Genomic DNA, 11297 nt, shown 5'->3' on the forward strand with positions numbered 1-11297 from the left:
ATAGCTGACCGATATCTCGCACTCGCTCGCTCGTTTCCACACACGCTCAGTTCGCCGGGTCGCACGCAAAAGCCGAGAGGATCGCGCTCGATGCGCGATCGATGAGCGCTACCCCTCCTACAGGGTGCGCGATATCCTTGCGCCTAGCGGCGCGGCCTATCAGCGGCCGCCCTTATCTAGCCGTGAAGTCACGGCAGCGCAGTGTCGGGTCTCCGCAGGTGTCGTGCGGTCCCCGTCGGCATCCGACATCCTCGTCGTTCTCGTCGTCCCTGCGGACGACAGCCGCAGAATTTTCCTAGCGACGACTCTTCGCCGCTACACTCCTTGATGGACAGCCGGCATTCGACGGCCCTCGTCCTGGCCGTTCGTCCGCCTCAGCCTGTCCACCAGCTGTGCCACTTGCGAGCCTCCCTTGCGTGGCGCTTAGCTGTCGCCACGTCTCATCTCCTCCTCTCCGTCGGCGTTTTCCGGTGCGCCGGCCCTGGACGATCGCCCTCTCCTTTCCCGGCCGCTGTCCGTCTCCCTCGCCGCGGCTGGTCCTTTGGCAGCGTTTGTCGAGATGCCCGCGGTTACATAAAAGAAGCCGCGAATAAATAAATGAAATAACACGCAACGCAGTCCCGTCGGAGATTTCGCTCTCTCGATGAGTGCCCGACCCGGTCTTACGCGCCTCCTTGCGCGACGCTTAGGCGGAAGGTGGAGTGGCGAGGCAGCTAAAACTGCCACGTCACAACATATAACTTTTTATTTAATATATTAAATTATTTATCTATTTATTTATCTATTTTAAGTATTTTCAATTTTAATTATAAATTTAAAAATATTACGTATTATGTAATTTACAAAATTGTGCTTCCTTTTTTAACTTTTAAATTTTATCCCATTTTATTGTAAGGCAATATTACAATGCAGTTTCTAAGTTTAAACTTGCGCGCACGTTTATTCTGAACGCACCGCAGTGACTGTGAAAAAAAAGTTCCATTCGCCGGTTGGCTGCGTGTACAGTACATACATACACTGATTGTGCTTAGGATTTTGCTCATGCAATCCTATTATAATTCGTTAAGTTAACTATATTGCAGAGTGGAAGGTTGAACGAGTCCGTACCAATTAAGAAAAAGAATAAAGTGATTGGAGGGATAATTAAATCATTTGGAGGTATGTAGATACATGTTTATTATTGTATGTTTGGGTAAATGTTAAGATTACTCCCACCATCTCCGATTTTTAGGTTCATTTGACGCGTTTTCGCACGAAATGAACGAATCTAGCAGAAAAAAGTGTCGGACTGACCCGCGAATCGAGATATCAAGCGTTAAAGTTGACGACTATTTAGGTTAGGATATCTTTTTTTTTTTTTTATAGTTGGGAAACGCCTTTATGGGTCCCCGATCCTGTGGAGACAGGAACGCGGGGTATGTGAGACTCGTCGACCTGACTAGCTGACATACTCACTAAAACCCAACTTTTTCCGGCGTCTGGACTCGGGACGGATCACGGGATCGAACTAAGCATGCACCGCGATCCGTCCTAGCCCAAACGGGTCCCCGCCCAAGAGCAGGAACCCCCCTCCGGAGTTAGCGTCCAGAGCTCGACCGAAATCGAGCCCCAGCCGCCCGAACCGGGATGCCGGGAGTGCGTCAGACCCCCCTGGAAGAGGGTCCTAGGTACGCACTCCCGTATCCCAAGCCCCGAGACGGGTCAGCTGGGCAACTACCCCGCCGCTGATTCCGCCCGAGGCGTACCTCCTCAACAGTGGAGAGGGTAGGGCTCTCTGTCCGCTCTAGCCGGCGCTGTGAGAGTCCCCCCTCCCCACTGTTCCTTCTCGGCTCAGCTCAAACCCTCAGGTGAGGAGAGCGATGAGCCGCGCCGGCGAAAAACTCTCCCGGCGACGACAGATCTCGTCGCGACAGATGCCATCGCCGGGACGCCGGCGAACCCTAGTGGGCAGGGAGAGAGCGGCAAAACCTACCCTCCTCAAAGCCTATCCTCCCACTGGAGGGTGGGTAGAGAGGGAGAAGGACCTGCTACTGTTGCTGCAGGTACACCCTCCTTCGTCTCCCCCCCCCTGCGCCTTCTCTCCCCCGGCGCGTCAGGCGCATCCTCCCGCGCCCGCTCTGCCGCTTCCTTCTGTAGCATTACAGTAACGCAGAAGGAGGCGAACGCGTTCCACTTTTCGGGATCCTCCAAAATCTGTCCCACCACCGCGGATAGGGAGAGGTCGTCTCCCACCACTGCCACAAGGTCACGACGCTCGTTAGCCCACGCAGGACACTCCTCGAAAGTGTGCTGCGTCGTGTCCCTGGGCTCCGGACAGTGGTGGCACCTCGTGGTGTCCTCCCGTCCAGTCCTCTCGTGCAGATGCTCCCCGAAGCAACCATGCCCGGTGAGCACCTGCGTCATGTGGAACGAGAGGCCCCCACGACCCCTCCCCACTCACTGCTCGAGTAAGGGCCCAATGGCCTCAACTACCCTGAGTCCGACCCTGGCATGAGGGAGCCTCTCCTGCCAGTGCCGGAATTCCTCTCGTTTAGCGCGGGCTCTCCTCTCCAGTAGCGACTCATGCGCCGCCGGCCCGATCCCGCGGGCATGCTCCTCCTTCCAGTTGTAAATCTCCTCTAAGGAACACGCCACGTACGCCCACGGGACCGAGCCCGCAAGCACACAAGCCGCCTCCCGCGGCACGGTGCGGTACGCTCTTGTCACCCTGATGGCCATTTTGCGTTGCGCTCCATGGAGCAGGTCCATGCTTCTTGTGGAGGCCACCAGGGGGCCGCACCACACCGGCGCTCCATACAAGGCTATGGAGCGCACCACCCCCATATAGAGGCGGCGCACTCCCTCAGATAGGTTAGGATATCTAACCTAACGTTTGACTACGAAGATATTCGATTTGCCAGTCAGATATTCGGAAGAAACGTATACTTGTAAGTCGCGCTAATGGCGATGAAGTTTGTTATATCACGTTAATAATAATAATAATGTTTGTTATATACCGTAATAACAATAATAAAAAAAATATATGTAATTAGTGTACGTTTTTTAAGATAACCCTATGTATAATTTTAATATTTTCATTTATTATTTTATAATTTAACAATAAAATAAAATTCATATCGCTCGTACGCGTGTGGCACTCACGTGTAGACGATATGAATCTCAATTCGTGCACTCATATCAGATTCATGTCGCCCGCATGCGTGCGGCATTCACACGTGCGGGCGATATGAGCCTCAAATGCGGACATATCTGCATAGTGCTGTGCAGGCACTGTGACGATTATCACGCACACGTGCGCGCACCGTGCACTCACTATGCAGGCATTTTGTTATCTGAAACGTAAAGAAAATCAAGGAATTGGAGCTCGAAAATCGTCGATTAACAATTAGAGACCTTGTCGATATGGTTGGCATTTCAATTGGATCAGTTCAAACAATTTTGAAGGATCATTTGGGCCTTAGAAAAGTCAAATCTCGTTTGGTGCCAAAAATCGTCTCACACGGCATTGATTCTTCGTGAGTTTTTCGCCAAAAATTCCACTCATATCATTCCGCAACCGCCTTATTCACCTGACTTAGCTCCATGTGACTTTTGGCTATTTCCCAAACTCAAAAGACCGCTCCGGGGACACCGCTTTGAATCTATTGAAGAGATTCAACGTGAATCGTTGCGCGCTTTAAAGGCTATACCGGGAAACGACTTTTTGGCATGCTTCGAGGAATGGAAAAAACGTTGGCATAAGTGCATTGTATCGGGGAGGGGGGGGGGGGAATACTTCGAAGGGAATGAAATTGATTTGGATGAATAAATAAAGATTTTTTATTTTATAACAAAATTCACCTTACATTTGAACACAGTAGTATATATATATATATATATATATATATACTACACACATATATATATATATATATATATATATATATATATACTACATATATATATATATATATATATATATATATATATATATTTTATATCTGTGTTGCTATAAATATGCAGAATGTTTTAAATTTAATAGATAAACTTTGGAAATATATAAAGACATCCAAGAGAAACGAGAAAAACTGTTATGTTTGTTTGAAATTTACAATATTTTTACATAAAATAATTTTGATGGAAAAAAATTGTGAATTTACGTAACAATTTAAACTTTTTTTTTCTTGAATATCTTTATATATTCTCAAAGTTTATCCACTAAAATGAGAAGTTTCCTGTAAAAAATTATTATATCTATTTTGGTTAAATTTTTGTATAGGAATGAAAACTATTGTGTAATATATAATGTTTTGTTATTAATTAACATTGTTATTTTTTTTATTATTTTTTTTACTATTTATTTTTTTAAGGATGCCAAATAAACTGATTTGCATTTTATACAGTAATGAGTAAATGTTATTCGTATTTTGTTGTGAACATGTCAATCCCATATGTGTAACAGATTAAAAATATTACTTTTTACAATTGTAAACACAATACTGTCATATAAGATGAAATCAATATAATTCATTATTTACATGTTACATAATAATTATAGTTTATAATTAATATTTTTTTTACAGTGCTTTACAGAAAAGAAAGCTCTGCGAAAGTATAAAATCAGGGCAAAAAATCCATGAAGCTTTTATTCGTTCAAAAGTGCAAGATACTGTATCTGACTTTAAACTTGATCACAGACTTGAATTTATTCAAAGTGAAACGAACCCTTCTCTGAATTATTCTCCAGATGATGATACACGTACATAATATTGTTTCAGAACAGTGTTCTATAAATTCCAACAACACTTTCTATTATGATAATATTAATTATTCAAGTTCCGAAGTTAATAATGCAAACACAAGTAATGACAATTATAAAAACATTTATTGCAATAGTTTTAAAAATAAAACTAAAACTCATATTTTTCAAAATAAGGAAGAAATAAAGTATATTTTGACAGGACTCAAAAATTGGGGACTTCGTAATGTATCTAAAAAAAAGTGGACGCTATTTTAAAATTATTTAAATCTATTTTTCATTTTTTACCTAAATCATATAAAACTCTTCTCAAAATTCCACGCAAAGTCCCCCTGCAAATTGTTCCCAAACAGCACGAAGTCGACTATTAGTCGGCTGTCAGTCGGCTTTAGGAGTCTAAAGTCGACTTCAAAGTCAGGCCAAATGTCGACTTATAGTCGACTAAAAGTCATCAAATATCACGCTTATAGTCGACTAAATGTCAGCCTGTAACAGTCAACTTTATGTCGACTTCATGGCTACTATAAGCCGACATTGCTTTCAAGGTTATGGCGACTAGGTCGACTTTTAGTTGGCCATAAGTCGACTTGTAATCAATTTAAAATCATCCATACATTTACTACCAATTTTTATTCCCATAAATTATTTATTCTCATAATTTATTCTCATTTAAAAAAAATTTAATTTTAGATTTCAAATATATAATATATATTATACATTAAAAATAATAAAATTAAATTTTTGACAAATGTCATTATGAAAATAGAAATTTGGTAGTAAATGTACAAATGTAAGTGGATATAATAATAATAGTGAAAGAAATAAAAGTTATTTGTTTATATTATTTAATATATTCAGTGCAAAATATTAATGTTATTCAGTACGAAATATCAATATTTTATATATCTTAATATTACATAAAATTTATAATTTCGAAACAAACAATTCAACGATTATATATATAATCTTTTTATATATTTTTCCCTTTCATACTATTGTCAGTTTTGCATGAGTTTTTCATAATAATAAATCTAGCAGATGTCTACTGATTACACATATAGATATTGAAGCAGTTGTAAATTATAATTTACAATGAACATAATTTGGTTTGTATACAATGCTGCCATTCAATCATCGGATCGAAAAAAGTGAAATAGTGATTCAACTTTTGACAAAAAAGCGATAAAAAGTAACTTTTTAATCATGTAAATAATAACATTTTTTATCAAACTCCTGATTGAAAATTAACCTCAGTCGTCGACCAACGCGGACTCTATCCTCTTTCGAGAACAGTCCCAGCACTCATTGATTGAAGCTCGATCAAGAGCGACCATCAACGCGAACTCTGTTCTCAAAAGAAGACAGTCCCAGCACTCATTGATCGAAAATTAATCTCAGTCGTTGACCAATGCGGACTCTATTCTCTTTCGAGAACAGTCCCAGCACCCATTGATTAAAGTTTGTTCACGTTCACAATCAATGGGTGCTAGAATTGTTCTCTAAAGAGGATAGATCATAGAATACATCTTTTTGTCTATATGGGATACTAAATTACCCAATTAAATCATAAAATACTCTATGAAGTTTTAAAGTCCATAAAGTATTCTATGATAGAATTTAGCGATTTTATAGTAACAAATGCAAAACTCACAATATATTTACTTATTTAACAATCTTCTCTTCCTGTCGCCAGATCGTCGCAACCATTCTTGTATACATGCTTCTACTTCAGTGATTGTTGTATACTTTTTCTTCAAAACAATTGTTGCAAACATAATAATTGGATCTTGTTAAAATACATGTTAAAATGACATGAAATAGTTCTAAAACAATTCTCATCTGAAATTGTATTCAATGTTACAGAAAAGTTTGTTTAAATGCAATTCAGTGCAACTACAAAGATTAAGAAAAAATGTTAAAATTATATACCAATTATTGTGTCAGACAGTTTCAATTTTTTTAATGATAACCTCTTCTTTTAGCCTGTCCACGTGTAAGCTTGTGCGACTTCATATCCCATGGTTTCCGACATTATATTATTCACAAATTTTGGTACAGTATCTCCGCCAAAGTGCGCCATTTTTTTTATCTGTAACAAATAAAGCAATATTTTATGTTATATAATACATACATTATTTTATTGCACAATTTCTTCAATTTATTCTTTTTTTAAGTACTTTTATTAATTGAATAAATTGCATTAATATAAATTAATAATTATGTTTACATTAAATAATTAACATAAAAAATTTATATTACATTACATTAATAATATTTATAATAAATTATTGATTTAAGTAAGAAATTACAATATAATAGTTAACAAATTTTTTTTCCAATATTTATATTTTTAACTTAAGAGTGAAAGTAATGGAAAATATATATTTATTTGCCCGTTATAAGAAACTTCACACTTGAATCAATAATTGTAATTAATATAACGTAATGTAATGTAATACATTTGTTTCATATTTTGATACTTAATAATTTAATTATTTTCTGTCAATTTAATCTATTAATGTTAGCTTACTGTTATCATAAGCCCTTTAATTTTTGTATGACAAGATACTTACAAATTCCCACAACACATGGACGTCCCCGGACGTCCAAAAATATCCACAAAAGTCCTTGTAATGTCCTAGTATCTCGTACGTCCATAGGACGTTCCAAAGACGTCCGAAGGACATCCTGGTTTATCATAGTTGCAGTATGACGTTTGTAGGATATCCGCAGGACATATTTGGGATGATTCGTAATATTTAACATATTATGTATATTAAACATGTTTCCAACATACATAATAAATATACATTCGAAATTGCGTTGTTCTTTATACTAAATAAGACATTTTGAAGATGTTCTAAGGACATCCTTTAAATGTCTAGCAGATATTGGTGGTACGTTCCAAAAAGGTCCGCTATATACATATATGTCAACAAAGTTGAGTATTTTTATTATTATCATCATTATCATTATTATTATAACACAAGAATTTTATAAATTATAAAGATAATTTTTTGTGTTAAAAAATATTTAACAAAAATATTTAATCATATATAAACATAAACTACAAATTTTGATAATATGAGAAGCTTTAATATACAGTATATAGCTTTTTAATAAAATAAATTATTTGTTAATATTTAATATTTCATTATATATAATATTTAAATTATGTAATATTTAATACATATGTATAACTATTACGATTAATTTAATATGCTATTTAATGGCTATTTTATTTGTGAGGAAAATCCTATTCAAAATATAAATAAATAATAACGTATATTATATCAAGTAAAATTTTTTTTGGAAAAAACGTTTTGAAACGTAAACTTAAAATATAAAGAAAGTAATTATACATCTAGCAGCAAGGTATATATATTTGATTTACAGAATCATATCTGTTTACATGATTCTGTGAATCAAATACATGTATACATTAAAATTCGATTTAATTATAATTTATGAAATCCTGTAATTTCGGATTGAAATGAATTTAACAAGTGAGTGCTGGCACCACCGCTAGGTGGCCACGCCGCGAGAGATCTTTTCGTGAGTCGAATGCGGCCACGGGCGTTATATCTAGGCGCCACCGACTCCCCAGCAGTGATGGGATAAAGGGGATTTTTGTGCGCATGCGTGATATGACGTAGTAAGTTTCAGTGACGGATTTTGGTGCAACCATGAGGTGTTTCTGCGCGCAAGACCGCTCACTACGATTTTTATGAGTTTTTTCCATTGAATCTTGCACATCTTGAAGTCTAAAGTACGGGCTTTAGGGCGTCTTATCCCTTTTTGAGAGAGAATCGGAAGATTATCACTTTTAAAGAGACCTTGCGAAGAGTTTGTTCTCCTCCGTAAAAAAAATTGTTGCAATATATTTATATTATATATTGTATTTATACACATTATTTTTTCTAAGCAGCATTCTATTTAAATAGAAAAATTTAATAGAAACTTTTTCCTTACAATTTCCTTAACATTTCTTTCTTTAACCAATATAAGGGCCCTTATAGTACCACTAAAACTATGCGTCGATGAGGCTATGTAGCATTGCTCGAATGCGCGTGCGCGAGAAAGATCTTTCCATCTCCCATCACTGCTCCCCAGCTCAAGATTTTTAGGAGCTGTTTGTTGTAACCTCGAGACGAATACTCGCTCTCAGTCTTTTCAAATGTGACGTGTGTGTGGAACGCTGTTCCACATAAATTTTTATAATTTTTACATGTAAATAACAATTCGTATTGTTATTTAATCTTGTACAAAAATTAAATATTTAATTCAAATTTAATCTCTTTTTTAGTCTTTTTTAACGAAAAGGATACAAGAAATATTTTTTTGTAAATTAAACATTTATAACGTTTTATATTAATGTATTCTGGTTTAATAAATCTATCTGGGTTCCGATTTTATAATATTTTCAATCTGTCTTTACACCATATTTTCGGTGCAGAAATCTCGATTGATTCGGATTACTTTTTTTTTAAATCGGTTTTAATCGCACATTTTCGGCAGGGTTAATACTACTTTTACTAATAAATATCATTTTTTACTAAATAAAGTCCTAATCGCGCAATATAAAATAATGTCCAAACAACGTCCATAAAAGTCCTTTTTATGTCCTGCTGAAACGTCCTAATGACGTCCATTTGACGTCAGAAGGCGGTACATTGTACGTCCGAAGGACGTTTCCTAGACGTCTACAAGACACAATTGGTATGTCATCTGGACGTCAAGACATGTCCGACCGCGACGTCCATTGGACGTCTAAAGGACGTTCTTGTGTTGCGTGGGTTGTTACCGAATATTAATATCCTTCAATCTGTTATTGAACATTTCTATTTGTGGCTGCTTCAAAATTTGCCAACTTAATGTCTCGTCTTATAATATTGATTCACAATTAATGTTTCTGCTGTGATGGAAAAGCCTCTAATTGTGTTTTGCACAATATAAGCTGAAAACAAAAATACTGTTAAAAACAGATACATGGAAATTCAATAGAGGAGTAGAAAGAGGACGATGTCCTAACCTCACTTATACATAATTATACGTCACAAATTGTTACATATAAAATTTGCACATATATATACATATACATTCTTTAATATGCGCTTTATTAATTAAGAAAGAAAGACATTACTTTTAATATATTGCTTAAATAATTAAGAAACCTGAAGCGCACGCTTGTAGGCTGAGGCACACCGGGCACACTGATGCACACACACAGACAAAAGGATGATGAAATCGCGGCGATCGCAAATGGCGCGCACTACGCGTCAACTTTTGACTTTCGAAGTCGACTTAAAGTCAACAATTTGAAGTCGACAAAAATCCATCCTAGAAATAGTCGACTAAATGTCGACTTTAAAAGCTGACTTTAGGTCGGCTAAAAAAAGTTGACTATTAATAGACAAACAGACATTGTGCTGTGTGGGTTGGTACAGACCCAAGCAACATTAGTGGCTATTTGTCGACTGTAAGTTGACTTTTTTCAGTCAACTATTTGCCGACTATTGCAGTCGACTTGATGCTGACTATTGCAGTCAGCTATTGCAGTCCTGCAGTCTATAACCTATATATTCCTTGTTCTTATTATTCTTATTCCATTCCGGTGAGTGTGAATAAGTGTAAATTTCGTAAATATTTTCATTATTTAGTGCGTGCACAAAAAACAGAAGTGTATAGCGTTCGCGAATAATCCAACAGCAAGGTAAGCGAATATTAATTATTAATATCAAATAATATAATTACATAAAGAATTTATATTGTTTTTTTTAACTTAGGTGTGGTTCAACAAAATATTTGTTTAATTCTGATTTATTTTGCAGTACAATCGTCTATACAAACAAATATACCAATTTGAAAATTGCTATTTGTTATGTAGTTATTTATAGGTTAATGTTAATAATGGTCCTCGCATGTGATAATAATTTTTGGTTATGTTCGTTGGCTGCTCGATGTCGTTCCTTCCAATTATAACATTGCTGTTTTGTTCCTTTTTGCACATTAAATTTTAACAATATTGTTATATATGCATTATTTAGAAAATCCTTTTTTACGTAAATTGATATAGACTTGATGTTAGCTGAACAAGCAGTTTTTGTTTTAGGATGAAGACATAAGGAATATAAAGTTATAAAAATTAAAAATGCTCTTATTAGATCTTTATTATTATTGAAAAACATACATAGTTAACTTAAAAAACAATAATATAAAAACATAAAAATAGATAGAATATTAAATATACATATGTAAACATACTTAATATTGTCTACAGATGAGTCTTTATATGCATTTCTGTAAAAATTATATATTTATTTCGAGCTTTATACTTGTGTCCTCATTAGCTCTTCTGTATATTTATAAATCACATGGAAAAGCAATTAGCATAGATTTGAGATACAGTAATCAGCCAATCGTGTCTTGAATTAGAAATTTTTATGATGTGGAGACTACTTAAAAGGCAATAAGTAAAAAAAAACACATAATTTGCATGTATAATTATAAATTGTATATTGTTATTATTTACTAAAAGCCGTTCAGTTTTGTATATACA

General features: G+C 36.2%; 1 long non-coding RNA gene across 1 annotated transcript; it reads left to right on the forward strand.

Annotated features, from left to right (window-relative positions):
* The first annotated feature begins 803 nt into the window (after positions 1-803).
* LOC120359698 lies at positions 804-3027 on the forward strand. The gene is made up of 2 exons (XR_005576470.1): positions 804-1336; positions 2851-3027. It is a non-coding gene; the product is annotated as an uncharacterized LOC120359698 (long non-coding RNA).
* Positions 3028-11297: the final 8270 nt, after the last annotated feature.

This window comes from Solenopsis invicta, chromosome 16 (genome assembly GCF_016802725.1).
Source record: "Solenopsis invicta isolate M01_SB chromosome 16, UNIL_Sinv_3.0, whole genome shotgun sequence".
Lineage (NCBI taxonomy): Eukaryota > Metazoa > Arthropoda > Insecta > Hymenoptera > Formicidae > Solenopsis > Solenopsis invicta.